Here is an 18921-nt window from a genome sequence, read left to right as displayed (position 1 = left end):
GAGGATTATACGGATTAAAAATGTATTTAGATGCACCCATAAGAAGCAAAGTTTTGTTTAAATGCATCTTTTGTTTACTGTTTTTAGTTTAACTTGTATATTGTGACATTTAGAACATATGTTTGTAAGAAAACGCATGTATGTTTTGGTTTTGACAAACACATACAAACTGCTAACATTTGTGTTTAATGCATATTTATGCATTGTCATATCACTTAAATCTTACTGTACAATGACATCAATAAACTTTAATTAACTCATTTGTCTATGCAGAGGTTTATATTAATACCATATTTTCATATACACTTTAAAACTTCAAAATGCAACTCTAAACAGCCCGCTTCTCTGTCCCTTCCTTTTTTTCAAGTACAATTACAATTTAGCCTGCACCACAACACAACTCAGGAGCAAACTAGTTATACTAATGTGGTTTAATGATAGCTCACTTAATCATTCTAGATAAAATTACATATATATATATATATATATATATATATATATATATATATATATATATATATATTTATTTATTTATACTCATCAAAATTCACTCGAATATGCTCATTTGGTGCTCAAGAAAAATGCTTCATAAGCATGTAGTTGAATAGAGGGCCTTTATGATGCGTTTTGTTCTTATTTGAATAGATCTTTATTTTAAAACCACTTGTTTTAATTAAAGAGAGCAGCTCAGACAAAAAAGGGGATTTTAAATAACATGAAGATGAGTAAGTATGACAAAATGTTCAGTTCTTTTAGTTCTTAACTTTCCCTTTACTCATAATTGCAAACTACTGTGGAGGATTTCAGGTTAAAAACCTTTAATATTCAGTTTGAAAACCTTTCATATAATACAATCTCTGAAAAGTAAAAAAAAAATGTGGGCAGTTTACAACTGTTGGATTTTATTTTATTTTATTCATCACTCAAATGCTAATTGGCAGATTCACCAATTGTTTTCTATATATCATAATGAAAGATACATACATAATATATATTCCCGCATAAATACCCTTATGCAGCCTGTCAGTGGCATAAAGGCTCTATGATAGCAAGCAGCTAGTAATTGCTGAACTGGGATAGTACTCTCTCCAGAGGGTCTTGCAGAGTCCTCAAAGCCCTGTTCAAAATCATTTCAAAAGCCATGTAATCACCTATAGCCCTGGCCGTGACTGGACTAGCAGATCTTTCTATTTCCCCAGCTGTTTGAAGCTGTCAGGGCCCGGAGCTTTGAGATCAAGCCAACAAAAGTAGTGAGTGAGAGAAAAGCTGGAATAGTCGTCCTCTGCATCACTAAACTACTTGAAATTGTGGCTGAGGAAATGGTGGCATATACAGCAGGAATACTGAATGTTGTACTGTTCTATTGAAGCGGTGATGAAGTATCCAAATTTCCCCAGACTTTTTAGTGTATAAGAGGTCATTGTGCAATAAAAGAATCCATAAAGTTTAAAAACTCAAAGCTTTTCTGTTTATTTACACTCTTAGACTTTGCCACAATTTTACGGTAACTTACTGCAAAAATTTTACTACTTTTACGGTAACTTGCTGTATATTGGGAATTTACAGTATTCTACTGTAAGTAAAAGCATAACTGCTGTAAAAAGATGAAAGACTTTTAATGGTTATGTTGCTTTTTCTATTCATTGGTCAAGTTTTGACAAAAAAAATTTGTTATTTACCTAAAATGATACGTTGAAATATTTTTGTCAACCAATTCTTTATTCTACCAATGATAAAAAACTACTAGGATAAATAAAGAAAGTACACACTAAGTGCAGGAAAATAAATGGCTCTTTCTCAATTCCAAGAACGCAGAGAACGGACTGGCATAATTGTGAAAACCGGTCTTGCCAAGTGACCTCTCGGGACAACGCGAGAACAGGAAACATATTCTCTGACAATTGAGATGCTGCATTCTTCCTGATGGTCACGTGACCTTCACGCGTTTTAAATGAAAAATTATTTTAACATTACAGCAATCATATGATTTATTGTTTTTTCCTTTTTCAAAATATATACTATGCATAAAAACATAAATATTTGTGGTACAATTTAAATAAAACATATTTTAGTACGATTTTCAGCAAAAAACGTTCGAGGTTACAGAAGTAACCCTTCGTTCCCCGAGGAGGGGAACGGAAGTGCCATGAATGGGAGGATTCGGATCAGAAGCCGCTTGTCTGGAGAGTATTGAACGGGCCAATGAATGAAATTAATTGGCAGCGTAAGCTTGCGCAGGTGTGCGACATCTGCAATTATCTCAGCATATAAGCACACCTGAAGCTAGCAGACGCCATCCTTTTAAGCTGAAGAGACTTTCAAACAGCTAAGGGACAGTCATTATGGCGACGGAATATGGCACTTCCGTTCCCCTCCTCGGGGAACGAAGGGTTACTTCTGTAACCTCGAATGTTCCCCTTCGGTTGGGGAACTTCAGTGCCATGAATGGGAGAAATATGGAAAGCGCCATAATGACTGCACCTTACCAACACCCCGGATGAGGAGATAGTCAAGCAAGCGTGACGCACCCACATCATGGGGGGCGCGGTCCTCCAACGTGTCCCTGGCCCTAATTTATCCTACTTCAACAGAAGTTTTACGGATTTAGATATATTTTTTGGGAAGTCGTGAGCATCTAGATAATTCTAGGAAATACGACAGTACGTTGGGAAGCGTGCAATCCCGATAGGGAGGACGCTGCGGAGGCCATCCGTTACCCAAGGGGGGGATAGATGGCAGAATTTACATATGGACTAGCCCTAAAAGGGGGAGTACGCATAGCAAAAGAGTGGTTAGCGGAGAGGGAAGACACGGGTCCGCCCAGGGGGGGGACTTAACCGTGGCGGAATAAGCATATGGGATCGCCTAGTGGGGATCACGCATAGCAGGCACCTATACCCAAAACGCGGGCTGACCAGCGGGCAGACCTACAACGTAGTGGGCCAGCAAGTGACTCCTCCGCTGAGTCAGTGCTGGGGGCCACGGAGGAATCTGCAGGGCTCACCTGACGGGGAACTTTACTGACAGATAAAAAAGGCGCACGTACCTCCGTGTTAGGGAGAATGGCGCAGCAAGCGTGTTTCAACACCCTACCGAGTTGTCTCCTCAATCACCAAAGGGTTACCTAATACCCTTGAGGAAACCGGCTCCACTCGCAGATTGTAAAACCTTGCAAATGTGTTGGGTGTCGCCCAGCCCGCAGCTCTACAGATGTCTGTTAGAGAGGCGCCGCGTGCACGCGCCCAAGAGGATGCAACGCTCCGAGTGGAGTGTGCACGTACTCCCGGGGGACACGGCTGACCTCGACTCGAATAAGCAAGTGAAATGGCATCCACAATCCAGTGGGATAATCTTTGTTTCGATACGGCACTTCCCTGCTGCCGACCGCCATAACAGACAAAGAGCTGCTCAGATGATCTAAAATTCTGAGTACGGTCCACATAAATGCGCAGAGCGCGAACTGGACAAAGTAAAGAAAGGGCTGGGTCTGCCTCCTCCGGGGGCAGCGCTTGCAGGTTCACTACCTGATCTCTAAAGGGGGTGGTAGGAACCTTGGGCACATAACCGGGACGGGGTCTCAGGATGACGTGAGAGTAATCCGGCCCGAATTCCAGGCACGAGTCACTGACCGAAAATGCCTCCAGGTCCCCGACCCTCTTGATGGAGGCCAACGCAACCAGCAGAGCTGTCTTCAGGGACAGAAATCTTAGAGATACTGATTCGAGTGGCTCAAAGGGATCGGATCGCAGACTCGTGAGAACGAGGGCGAGATCCCAAGAGGGCATGAGAGGGGGGCGAGAAGGATTAATTCGCCTAGCACCCCTAAGGAACTGGATGACCAGGTTATGCTTTCCCACGGTGCCGCCAGCTACCGCGCTATGATAAGCGGAGATGGCGGCCACGTAAACCTTGAGAGTGGAGGGCGACAGCCTGCTGTCCAACTTCTCTTGAAGGAAAGAGAGCACAACACTAATCTGGCAATTTCGGGGGTCTTCTCTGCGAGAGACGCACCATTCAGTGAATAGACTCCACTTCAGGGCGTAGGCGCGCCTCGTGGAGGGGGCTCTAGCCTGAGTGATGGTATTAACCACCGCAGTCGGTAGGTTACCTAAGTCTTCCTCGCGTCTAGGGACCACACGTGGAGGTTCCAAAGATCGGGGCGAGGGTGCCAGATGGTGCCCTGTCCCTGAGAGAGTAGGTCCTCTCTCAAAGGGATCCGCCAGGGGAGGGCCGTCGCGAGGAGTGAGAGCTCTGATATCCAGGTCCGGTTGGGCCAAAGGGGTGCAACTAGCAGAACCTGTTCCTCGTCCTCCCTGACCTTGCACAGAAACTGCGCGAGCAGGCTCACTGGGGGAAACGCATACTTGCGCATGCCCCGAGGCCAGCTGTGGGCCAGTGCATCCGTGCCGAGAGAGCCCTCGGTCAGGGAAAAAAACAACTGGCAGTGAGCGTTCTCGGGGGAAGCAAACAGATCGATCTGGGCCTCCCCGAATCGCGCCCATATCAGCTGAACAGACTCGGGGTGGAGTCTCCATTCTCCAGGGCGTAACAGCTGTCGTGAGAGCGCATCGGCTGCACGATTGAGCGTGCCTGGGACGTGAATGGCGCGCAGCGATTTCAGCCGCGGGTGACTCCAGAGGAGCAGACGGCGGGCGAGCTGAGACATGCGGCGAGAGCGCATACCCCCCATGCGGTTGATATACGCCGCCGCCGCCATACTGTCCGTCCTGACCAGCACGTGTTGCCGCTCCAGCACCGGTAAAAAGCGGTGGAGAGCGAGGAACACTGCCAACAGCTCTAGGCGATTGATATGCCAATGCAGCTGGGCACCCTTCCAGAGGCCCGCAGCCGCATGCCCGCGACACACGGCCCCCCAACCCATGTTGGAAGCGTCTGTTGAAACAACAACATGGCTGGACGCCTGTCCTAGAGGCACACCGGCCTGTAGGAACGAGGGGTCGTTCCAAGGGCTGAGGGCGCGGCGACACAGCGCAGTAACCGAGACCCAGTGTGTGCCCGCGTGCCATGCGCGTCTGGGGACCCGATCGTGAAGCCAGTGCTGAAGTGGTCTCATATGGAGCAACCCGAGCGGCGTGACGGCGGCTGCGGATGCCATATGCCCCAGGAGCCTCTGAAAGAACTTTAGTGGGACCACTAGTTTGCTGTCGAGCTCCCTCAGACAGTTCAGCAACAGGCGAGCGCGTTCCTCGGAGAGGTGCGCTACCATGGTGATCGAGTCCAGCTCCATCCCGAGAAAAGAAATCCTCTGCACGGGGGCGAGTTTGCTCTTTTCTTGGTTGACCTGAAGCCCCAGTAGGCAGAGATGCCGAAGCACCTTGTCCCTGTGCATAATCAATTGCTCCCGCGAGTGGGCTAAAATCAGCCAGTCGTCGAGATAATTGAGTATGCGAATGCCCGCGAGCCGAAGGGGCGCTAGGGCACCCTCTGCGAGTTTGGTGAAGACCCGCGGAGACAGAGAGAGCCCGAAGGGGAGGACCTTGTACTGCCACGCTCGACCCTCGAACGCAAACCGCAGAAATTGGCGGTGGCGTGGAAGAATGGAGACATGGAAATACGCGTCCTTCAGGTCTATGGCTGCAAACCAATCCTGAGGACGAACGCATTGGAGAATGCGCCTCTGCGTGAGCATTCTGAACGGCAGCCTGTGCAGACAGCGGTTCAAAACGCGCAGATCTAGGATTGGCCGTGACCCACCGCTCTTTTTGGGTACGATGAAGTATGGGCTGTAAAACCCACTCTCCATCTCGGCTGGAGGAACCGGCTCGATTGCACCCTTCGCCAGGAGGGCAGCAATCTCCTCTCGCAAGACAGGGGCGGACAGGGGGTTGACCCTGGAGAAATACACGCCCGTAAACTTGGGGGGCCGTTTCGCGAACTGAATCGCGTAACCGAGTCTGATTGTGCGTATGAGCCACCGCGAGGGGCTGGCCCGCGCTAACCAGGCAGGCAGAGCCCTCGCTAATGGAGTCATCGCTACAATCGCTGACGTACCAGCGGTGGGGCAGCGCGGAGTGGGTGTGCTGATCCGGGAAGCACGAGGGTCCCGCGGAAGAGCTGGAGGAGAGCGATTCGCTCTGGCTCCGCACCCTGACTCCGGAGAGGGGGCTGGAGGGCTGAGGGAAGGGAGACCGTCCCCCCAGCGCTCGTGAGCCACTGGCGAAGCACGTAGAGTCTGCGAGCCGGAAGGCAGCGCGTCCCGGACTGGCAGAACTCGTGCAGTCACATCCGGGGAAGGGAAAAAGTGCTCTTTTACTGATGTTTTGGTGGCACTGAAAAGTACCGTTGTTATCGGGGCCCCGCCCTCCAGCGGGGAAAGAGCAAGTTTCCTCTTCTCCGGATGGCCTGTCTCAGGGACGCTTCGCGGTCCGTTTACCGGACTTAACGGCGCCCTGGGCAGGAGGGGCTGCCTGCTTTCGAGGTGTACGCCGCGCCCGCTTGGCCGGAGGCGCAGGCGGGGGCGGGGCAGCACTCGTTGGTGGGCGCCCTCGGCGAGGAACAGCGGAGGTGGATGGCTCGGCGGGCGGAGCGGGCTTACGGCCACGCCGATAGATGACATTGCCCATCGCATCCGACTGCTCTTTCACCGCCTTGAATTCCTGGGTGAATTCACCGACGGTGTCGCCGAACAGGCCAGCCTGGGATATGGGCGAGTCAAGAAAGCAAACTTTGTCAACATCGCGCATATCGGCCAGGTTTAGCCAGAGGTGGCGTTCCTGAACCACAAGTGTGGACATCGTCCTCCCCAGCGCACACGCGGCGGACTTAGTAGTCCGAAGAGCATAGTCGGTCGCGGTGCGCAGCTCATGTAATAAGCTTGGGTTGGACCCGCCCTCGTGCAGCTCAGCCAGCGCCTGCGCTTGGTAGCGCTGGTAGGTGGCCATCGCGTGCAAAGCAGAAGCAGCCTGGCCCGCAGCCTTATAAGCTCTGGCTCCGAGGGAGGCAGACAACCTACAGGCTTTGGACGGGAGGCGGGGCAAACCCCGCCACGTAGAGGCGCCGCGCGGACAAAGATTGACCGCGATAGCGCGCTCCACTGACGGGATCGCCTCATACCCCCTGGCAGCTCCGCCGCCAAGGGCGGTGAGGGCGGAGGCACACGCAGCACGGGCAGAGAAAGGTGCCCTCCAAGACTGCGTGAGCCTACTGTGCACTTCCGGGAAGAAGGGGACGAGAGGCTTCAAAGGCTTCGCCTTCTGGTCCTCTACGTAGCACCCATCTAGTCGGTCCGGCCGCGGAGCTGGGGGATAAACCATCTCCAACCCCACGGCCGAAGCAGCCCGGGAAAGCACGGCTAACATGTCCGCTTCAGGATCCGATTTGACAGCGCTCACCTGCCCGGAGGGGGCGAGCGGGTCCGGATCTTCGTCGGACAGTGAAAGCCCACCCTCCGATGCCGCGGAGGACATCTGATCTCCGGTGTCAGCGAGTGTGAGAGCTACCATCTGGTTAGACGGATCACTCCCACTACCCGAAGCTTGGATGGAGCGCCGTGAGGAGCGAGAGGTCCGCGAGCCCGTGGGCGGCGGATTATCTCCCGCTGAAACCCTCAGATCTGCCCGAGCGCCCGCTGCTTTTTTAGAACAGGAGGCAACTGGGGTGGCTCACTCTCTTGCGAAAGTTAGCCGCGATCTTAGCTGTGCAACGGTCATGGCATCGCAATGACGACATGAACCGCCCGCGAGCACCGCATTAACATGCTGGACCCCCAAACATGCAATGCAGTGATCGTGTCCATCATCCGGAGCCAGGAAACCCCCGCATCCAGAAACGCACAGTCGGAGCGCCATCCTGAAAAGGACGTGCTGCACGACTGTGTTGCTCTTTTAGGAAAGTTGCAACTATACGCACCGCTCTGGAGGACCGGACCCAAAGAACCGTAGGCAAGGGAGAAACCCAGCTCGACCGTCTGCCACCGCGAAGACCCACTCTGGACCGGGAGACACACTCGTTCGCTCTGAAGTGCTGATCAGCAAGAGGAACCCTCATCGACTCACTCAGAAAGGATCTGAAGCGAAAAGGATGGCGTCTGCTGGCTTCAGGTGTGCTTATATGCTGAGATAATTGCAGATGTCGCACACCTGCGCAAGCTTACGCTGCCAATTAATTTCATTCATTGGCCCGTTCAATACTCTCCAGACAAGCGGCTTCTGATCCGAATCCTCCCATTCATGGCACTGAAGTTCCCCAACCGAAGGGGAACACCCATTACATTCATAATTTCATTTAGGGAACTCCTGAGATAAATAAGTTAGACCTTTGTAATTTAATAATAAATCTATATAAAATCCTGCTCTTGTCATCTCCTGTCGCAATGATTTCTAGTACTTCTAGAGTGAGTTCAGTGCTCAAATCAGCATCGGTGCATCCACGATATCAAGACCACATCTGGGAAATTTTACGTGTGTTCTGTTCTTGCAGTCTTGAGTATAGAGGAATTACCAACTTACAGTACATCACACATGATGTGACATGGGCCAAATTCGAATAGTGAATAGAGTCATGACCTAATTAAAAATGCTCGACTCAGCAGTTCTCATTTCATATCAGGTAAGTTCACGCTATGCTGAATCATACACAATACTCATTTTTGATTGCAGCAATGATTTCAGCAAAAACAGTTATTAATTAAACTGCTAAGAATGAAATGTAAAAGTGTAAGTTCACATACCCTGCTGTACAGGTGCTTTTCGCTGTCAGAATGCAGTAGTTGTGCTCATGGGCGTAAAACCCCGGGAGGACAGGGGTGTGGCTGCGGAGTTACTGTTGATTTCAAGTAAGTAAGTAAGGAGGGGGTTTTTAACCCACCTTAAAGCGATTCTCCTCAATGTAGTTAACACAGACTCTTTCATAAATTAGTTGCGGCCAAAAATGCTGATTAAGGATGTAATTGTCCATGAATCTGCTGATTAAAATTACTTATTAAGTTAGCGTTAGCTTGTTGCTAACACTAAAGCCGTTCCCCATGCATTGTTTCATTTGTGACGACTTGGCATAATGTTAACTTAACATTAACGATTACAATTTGCATATTATTAGTTGTTTATTTGCCAAATGAGCACTGCTACACTGTGCACATTAACCCATGGTTGTGCTTGTTGATGATTACCCAGGCCTATAGCTCGGTCTTCTTTCCTTGTCTTTGGCAAAAGACCTCGTTTTTTTAGCACTGCAAAATTTTGAATCTGGTAATCATGGAACATTATTTCCTGCACATGACCACAAAAAAAAAATATAATAATAATAATAATATTTGTAGGCATTCAAAGACTTGTAGACCTTTAACTTCTCTCGTTTAAAATCACTTGGAGTTTCAATGAGATAGTTGTATATTTGGGGCTGGATGCTTGGCCAATTCGTTTTATCCAATATCCATTGGGAGGGTGCTATCGCAAAGGACCTGTCAGACTAAAGCCGCTTACTTTAACATTAATTTTGCAGAATCGCTGTACTTATTTCTGGGGGACAAGCTGTTATAATACACTAAAAAAATATTATGTAAATAATATATATAATATTTAATCAATATTACATATCTCTAAGACAACAACAAACTCTGTACCGCATCAGATGTCATTCCCTCCCTGTAAATGCTAGCGCTCCCATTTTGTTTCTGCTGTGTGCGCATCCTGAATGTTTACAAACATGGTAATTCGTTTATTGGAACTGAACTTTGGCAGTTGATGAGGATGTTACACAAGAACACGAGAACGCAAGATCACTGAAGAACGCATATTGAGAAACGGCTGGTGTGTGTGCACTTCAGTTGGCAGGACACTCAGACTCTGGGATTTTTGCTATATAATATGTCCAACAGTATATTAACATTTATTTGAATGGCATATTTTATTAATTGGGCTTGTTTGGGCTAGTTTGATTGGCCTTTGGGCTAGTTTTGATTGCCCATTGGGCTATTTTTGTTGCGAAACCTGGCAACCCTGAACCCGATCAGCATTTGTGAATTTAGACTGTATTTAAATGTTAATGATGGTCCAGAATAAACATTGGTGAATTTACACTATGTTCAAATGTTGATAATGGTCCAGGGTCAACATTAGTGAATTTACACTGTATTTAAATGATGATGGTCCAGGATCAACATGAGTAAGTTTACATTGTATTTAAATGTTGATGATGGTCCAGGATCAACATTAGTGAATTTACACTGTATTTAAATGTTTATGATGGTCCAGGATCAACATTAGTGAATTTACACTGTATTTAAATGTTTATGATGGTCCAGGATCAACATTAGTGAAATTACACTGTGTTTAAATGTTTATGATGGTCCAGGATAATTATTAGTGAATTTAAACTGTATTTTAAGGTTGATGATGGTCCAGAATAAACATTGGTGAATTTACACTATATTTAAATGTTTATGATGGTCCAGGATCAACATTAGTGAATTTACACTGTATTGTAATGATGATGGTCCAGGATCAACATTAGTGAATCAACACTGTGTTTAAATGTTTATGATGGTCCAGGATCAACATTAGTGAATCAACACTGTGTTTAAATGTTGATGATGGTCCAGGATCAACATTAGTGAATTTACACTGCATTTAAATGGTGATGGTCCAGGATCAACATTGGTAAATTTACCCTGTTTTAAATGATGATGGTCCAGGATCAACATTAGTGAATTTACACTGCATTTAAATGGTGATGGTCCAGGATCAACATTGGTAAATTTACCCTGTTTTAAATGATGATGGTCCAGGATCAACATTAGTGAATTTACACTGTATTTAAATGATGATGGTCCAGGATCAACATAAGTGAATTTAGACTGTATTTAATTGTTGATGATGGTCCAGGATCAACATTAGTGAATTTACACTGCATTTAAATGGTGATGGTCCAGGATCAACATTGGTAAATTTACCCTGTTTTAAATGATGATGGTCCAGGATCAACATTAGTGAATTTACACTGTATTTAAATGATGATGGTCCAGGATCAACATAAGTGAATTTAGACTGTATTTAATTGTTGATGATGGTCCAGGATCAACATTAGTGAATTTACACTGCATTTAATAGTTGATGGTCCAGGATCAAAATTAGTGAATTTGCACTGCATTTAATAGTTGATGGTCCAGGATCAACATTTGTAAATTTACTCTGCATTTAAATGGTGATGGTCCAGGATCAACATTAGTGAACTTACACTGTGTTTAAATGTTGATGATGGTCCAGGATCAACATTAGTAAATTTACACTGTATTTAAATGATGATGGTCCAGGATCAACATTGGTAAATTTACACTGTTTTTAAATGATGATGGTCCAGGATCAACATTAGTGAATTTACACTGTATTTAAATGATGATGGTCCAGGATCAACATTGGTAAATTTACACTGTATTTAAATGATTATGGTCCAGGATCAACATTAGTGAATTTACACATCATTTAAATGGTGATGGTCCAGGATCAACATAAGTGAATTTAGACTGTATTTAAATGTTGATGATGGTCCAGGTTCAACATTAGTGAATTTACACTGTATTTAAATGATGCTGGTCCAGGATCAATATTGGTGAATTTACATTATTTAAATGTTGATGATGGTCCAGGATTAACATTAGTGAATTTACACTGTATTTAAATGATGCTGGTCCAGGATCAATATTGGTGAATTTACATTATTTAAATGTTTATGATAGTCCAGGATCAACATTAGTGAATCAACACTGTGTTTAAATGTTGATGATGGTCCAGCATCAACATGAGTGAATTTACACTGTATTTAAATGATGATGGTCCAGGATCAACATTGGTAAATTTACATTGTTTTTAAATGATGATGGTCCAGGATCAACATTAGTGAATTTACACTGTATTTAAATGATGATGGTCCAGAATCAACATTGGTAAATTTACACTGTTTTTAAATGATGATGGTCCAGGATCAACATTAGTGAATTTACACTGTATTTAAATGTTTATGATTGTCCAGGATCAACATTAGTGAATCAACACTGTGTTAAAATGTTGATGATGGTCCAGGATCAACATAAGTGAATTTAGACTGTATTTAAATGTTGATGATGGTCCAGGATTAACATTAGTGAATTTACACTGCATTTAATAGTTGATGGTCCAGGATCAACATTAGTGAATTTACACTGCATTTAAATGGTGATGGTCCAGGATCAACATTAGTGAATTTACACTCTATTTAAATGATGATGGTCCAGGATCAACATTAGTGAATTTACACTGTATTTAAATGATGATGGTCCAGGATCAACATTAGTGAATCAACACTGTGTTTAAATGTTGATGATGGTCCAGGATCAACATTAGTGAATTTACACTGTATTTAAATGTTGATGGTCCAGGATCAACATTAGTGAATTTACATTATTTAAATGTTGATGATGGTCCAGGATTAACATTAGTGAATTTAATCTCTATTTAAATGATGATGGTCCAGGATCAACATTAGTGAATCAACACTGTGTTTAAATGTTTTTGATGGTCCAGGATCAACATTAGTGAATCAACACTGTGTTTAAATGTTGATGATGGTCCAGGATCAACATTAGTGAATTTACACTGCATTTAAATGGTGATGGTCCAGGATCAACATTAGTGAATTTACACTGTATTTAAATGATGATGGTCCAGGATCAACATTAGTGAATTTACACTGTATTTAAATGTTTTTGATTGTCCAGGATCAACATTAGTGAATCAACACTGTGTTTAAATGTTGATGATGGTCCAGGATCAACATTAGTGAATTTACACTGCATTTAAATGGTGATGGTCCAGGATCAACATAAGTGAATTTAGACTGTATTTAAATGTTAATGATGGTCCAGGATCAACATTAGTGAATTTACACTGCATTTAATAGTTGATGGTCCAGGATCAACATTAGTAATTTTACACTGCATTTAAATGTTTATGATAGTCCAGGATCAATATTAGTGAATTTACACTCTATTTAAATGATGATGGTCCAGGATCAACATTGGTGAATTTACACTACTTAAATGTTGATGATGGTCCAGGATCAACATTAGTGAATCTACGCTGTGTTTAAATGTTTATGATCGTCCAGGATCAACATTAGTGAAACAAAACTGTGTTTAAATGTTGATGATGGTTGAGGATCAACATTAGTGAATTTACACTGTATTTAAATGATGATGGTCCAGGATCAATATTAGTGAATTTACATTATTTAAATGTTGATGATGGTCCAGGATCAACATTAGTGAATCTACGCTGTGTTTAAATGTTTATGATCGTCCAGGATCAACATTAGTGAATCAAAACTGTGTTTAAATGTTGATGATGGTTGAGGATCAACATTAGTGAATTTACACTGTATTTAAATGATGATGGTCCAGGATCAATATTAGTGAATTTACATTATTTAAATGTTGATGATGGTCCAGGATCAATATTAGTGAATTTACATTATTTAAAAGTTGATGATGGTCCAGGATCAACATTAGTGAATTTACATTATTTAAATGTTGATGATGGTCCAGGATCAATATTAGTGAATTTACACTGCATTTAAATGTTTATGATAGTCCAGGATCAACATTAGTGAATTTACACTCTATTTAAATGATGATGGTCCAGGATCAACATTGGTAAATTTACACAGTTTTTAAATGATGAGTGTCCAGGATCAACATTAGTGAATTTACATTGTATTTAAATGATGATGGTCCAGAATCAACATTGGTAAATTTACACTGTATTTAAATGATGATAATCCAGGATCAACATTAGTGAATTTACACTGTATTTAAATTTTTATGATTGTCCAGGATCAACATTAGTGAATCAACACTGTGTTTAAATGTTGATGATGGTCCAGGATCAACATTAGTGAATTTACACTGCATTTAAATGGTGATGGTCCAGGATCAACATTAGTGAATTTACACTGCATTTAAATGTTTATGATAGTCCAGGATCAATATTAGTGAATTTACACTATTTAAATGTTGATGATGGTCCAGGATCAACATTAGTGAATTTACACTCTATTTAAATGATGATGGTCCAGGATCAACATTAGTGAATTTACACTCTATTTAAATGATGCTGGTCCAGGATCAATATTAGTGAATTTACATTATTTAAATGTTGATGATGGTCCAGGATCAACATTAGTGAATCTACGCTGTGTTTAAATGTTTACGATAGTCCAGGATCAATATTAGTGAATTTACATTATTTAAATGTTGATGATGGTCCAGGATTAACATTAGTGAATTTACACTGCATTTAAATGTTTACGATAGTCCAGGATCAATATTAGTGAATTTACACTATTTAAAAGTTGATGATGGTCCAGGATTAACATTAGTGAATTTACACTGCATTTAAATGTTTATGATAGTCCAGGATCAATATTAGTTTATTTACACTATTTAAATGTTGATGATGGTCCAGGATCAACATTAGTGAATTTACACTGTATTTAAATGATGATGATGGTCCAGGATCAACATTAGTAAATTTACACTGTATTTAAATAATGATGGTCCAGGATCAACATTAGTGAATTTACACTGCATTTAAATGGTGATGGTCCAGGATTAACATTAGTGAATTTACACTGTATTTAAATGTTTATGATAGTCCAGGATCAATATTAGTGAATTTACACTATTTAAATGTTGATGATGGTCTAGGATCAACATTAGTGAATTTACACTGTATTTAAATGATGATGATGGTCCAGGATCAACATTAGTGAATTTACACTGTTTTTAAATGTTGATGATTGTCCAGGATCAACATTAGTGAATTTACACTGTATTTAAATGATGATGATGGTCCAGGATCAACATTAGTGAATCAACACAGTGTTTAAATGTTTATGATGGTCCAGGATCAACATTAGTGAATTTACACTGCATTTAAATGATGATGGTCCAGGATCAACATTAGTGGATTTACACTGCATTTAAATGTTTATGATAGTCCAGGATCAACATTAGTGAATTTACACTGTATTTTAACCTTGTTGATGGTCCAGAATAAACATTAGTGAATTTACACTGCATTTAAATGTTTATGATAGTCCAGGATCAATATTAGTGAATTTACACTATTTAAATGTTGATGATGGTCCAGGATCAACATTAGTGAATTTACACTCTATTTAAATGATGATGGTCCAGGATCAACATTAGTGAATTTACACTCTATTTAAATGATGCTGGTCCAGGATCAATATTAGTGAATTTACATTATTTAAATGTTGATGATGGTCCAGGATCAACATTAGTGAATCTACGCTGTGTTTAAATGTTTACGATAGTCCAGGATCAATATTAGTGAATTTACATTATTTAAATGTTGATGATGGTCCAGGATTAACATTAGTGAATTTACACTGCATTTAAATGTTTATGATAGTCCAGGATCAATATTAGTTTATTTACACTATTTAAATGTTGATGATGGTCCAGGATCAACATTAGTGAATTTACACTGTATTTAAATGATGATGATGGTCCAGGATCAACATTAGTAAATTTACACTGTATTTAAATAATGATGGTCCAGGATCAACATTAGTGAATTTACACTGCATTTAAATGGTGATGGTCCAGGATTAACATTAGTGAATTTACACTGTATTTAAATGTTTATGATAGTCCAGGATCAATATTAGTGAATTTACACTATTTAAATGTTGATGATGGTCTAGGATCAACATTAGTGAATTTACACTGTATTTAAATGATGATGATGGTCCAGGATCAACATTAGTGAATCAACACAGTGTTTAAATGTTTATGATGGTCCAGGATCAACATTAGTGAATTTACACTGCATTTAAATGATGATGGTCCAGGATCAACATTAGTGGATTTACACTGCATTTAAATGTTTATGATAGTCCAGGATCAACATTAGTGAATTTACACTGTATTTTAACCTTGTTGATGGTCCAGAATAAACATTGGTGAATTTACACTGTATTTAAATGATGATGGTCCAGGATCAACATTAGTGAATTTACACTGCATTTAAATGGTGATGGTCCAGGATCAACATTAGTGAATTTATGCTGTATTTGAATAATGATGATGGTCCAGGATCAACATTATTGAATTTACACTGTATTTATATGTTGATGGTCCAGGATCAACATTGGTGAATTTACACTGTATTCAAATGTTGATGATGGTTCAGGGTCAACATTGGTGAATCAACACTGTTTAAATGTTTATGATCGTCCAGGATTAACATTAGTGAATCAACGCTGTGTTTAAATGTTGATGATGGTCCAGGATCAACATTAGTGAATCAACGCTGTTTAAATGTTTATGATCGTCCAGGATTAACATTAGTGAATCAACACTGTGTTTAAATGTTGATGATGGTCCAGGATCAACATTAGTGAATTTACATTGTATTTAAATGTTGATGGTCCAGGTTCAACATTAGTGAATTTACACTGCATTTAAATGGTGATGGTCCAGGATCAACATTAGTGAATTTACACTGTATTTAAATGATGATGGTCCAGGATCAACATTAGTGAATTTACACTGTATTTTATGGTTTATTATGGTAGAGGATCAACATTAGTGATTTTACGCTGTATTTGAATAATGATGATGGTCCAGGATCAACATTAATGAATTTACACTGTATTTAAATGATGGTCCAGGATCAACATTACTGAATTTACACTGTATTTAAATGATGATCGTCCAGGATCAACATTAGTGAATTTACACTGTATTTAAATGATGATGGTCCAGGATCAACATTAGTGAATTTACACTGTATTTTATGGTTTATTATGGTCGAGGATCAACATTAGTGAATTTACGCTGTATTTGAATAATGATGATAGTCCAGGATCAACATTAGTGAATTTACACTGTATTTAAATGATGATGGTCCAGGATCAACATTAGTGAATTTACACTGTATCTAAATGATGATGGTCCAGGATCAACATTAGTGAATTTGAGTTTTTAAATGCAGAGGTGGGTAGTAACGAGTTACATTTACTTTGTTACATTTACTTGGGTAAAATTATTGGGTAACGTGTACTTTTTGAGTAATCAGTCTCCAGCCGAAGCTCAGACGGTCTGCTTTGAGAAACTGTCAATCACAGCTGTCAATCACGATGACACGCCCAGCATTAAATTACTGCTAAAAACTAACTGTTTACAAAAATGAAGATCTGCACCTATTTCAGCACAATAATCAGTGCCTTAATCGACCAGAACCATCTTTCGGGACATTTTATTGCAAGTGTAATTAGTTTTTTTATTTGGGCTCAAGTCTCCTTCATTAACACGGAGGAGGCGGGCTTTGACTTGTACTGTAGCCAGCCCCCAGGGGGCGATCTAACAGCTGAGACCGTCACTCAAATGCAGGCTTGCGGCACACTTGACTTATACACTATGGCCAAATTAGTTTATCTATTCACCCATACTGTATGGCTGTGTCCGAAACCGCCTACTACTCAGTAGGTACTGCGTTTGAATTTAAACGTACTTCACGCCGTTAGAAAAGTTCTATACAGTATGAATGTAAAAAGTATGAATGGAATTCTGACCTACTACATACTACATCTAATTCTGTCACGGGGCATTATGGGATAGCGCAGCATGCATGGGATGCGCACTCCAGAATCTCGCTGGAAGTAGTAAGTCATCCGGGTACTTCTCGCATACTGATTTTCGAATTCTATGAATTCGGACATACTACTAGGCTCACATACTGATTTTAGCGTACTATATAGTATGGAAGTATGCGGTTTCGGATGCAGCACATGTCTTTGGACTGTGGGGGAAACCAAATATTTAACTACCTAGTGAAAATAAAACATGTAGAAGAACTGGGTACTTTCTACTTAAGTGTATTTTTTAGGCCATAATTTTTTACTTTTTCTTAAGTATAAAAGTGTAATTAGTACTTTAACTTTTACTAGAGTCATTTCATACATGGATATCTGTACTTTTACTCGAGTAAAGGATGTGTGTACTTTCGCCATCTCGCATTGCAAAGCAAATGTTTTTTTTTATTATTAAAGATTGATGTCATTTTTTACATGCTCCATATTGCCTCTTGTCAAAGGACATGGAATATTTACTGGGAGCTGTTGGTCACTACTGGAAGCAGACGACAATTGCAACATTTTCAAAGATGATGTTTCAAAGAGATGGAAAGTAAATACTTTTAATAACTTTTAAATAAGTTAATAACTTTTACTTTCCCTTGAGTACATTTTTAGTGCTGTATTGGTACTTTTACTGCACTACTTTCCTTCAACTTGCAGTCACTACTTTATTTTTTCTTGTCGGGATTAGAAAAATAAGTCCTGTAATTCCTGTGCAATCAAATAAATCACATCATAATGAACTACCTCAAGACATGGGTGAATTATAATTGCAGCAAACTGTTTGGAACCATTAAAAGTGTCCAAGTAGATGTCCAAAATTTTATTCAATGCATTTCACTGATGAGAAGATGACGGATGTTTACTGTTTGATGACTGTAATGGCCTTAAACACCTAGCAGGCGCAAGACGTCAACATGATGTCAGATTGATGTTGTACCCCAACGTTGTGGGGACCTTGCATTTTGTTTGGAAATGAAAATCGGGTTGATGTCAGAAGTCAACATCAGGCCGTCATCGATGTTTCCACTATGACATCTATCAACGTCAATATGACGTTGGTTTAAGATGTTGGCTCGGTATTGGATTTTGGTAACTTTCCAACACAACCTACAACCAATCAAGTGTCAACAATAATTGACGTCATTATTGGACATCAAAAAATGTTGTATTGAATTTTGGTCACCTGATTTCACAACCTAAATCTAACCTAATATTAATGTCTTATGATGTTGTGTTCCTGTGGGCAATGACTAAATGCAATAC

The sequence above is a fragment of the Danio rerio genome, chromosome 5, assembly GCF_052040795.2.
Source record: "Danio rerio strain M-AB ecotype USA chromosome 5, GRCz13ab, whole genome shotgun sequence".
NCBI classification, from domain to species: Eukaryota; Metazoa; Chordata; class Actinopteri; order Cypriniformes; family Danionidae; genus Danio; species Danio rerio.
The sequence above is the reverse complement of the archived record's forward strand: the minus strand, read 5'-3'. Positions refer to the sequence as shown.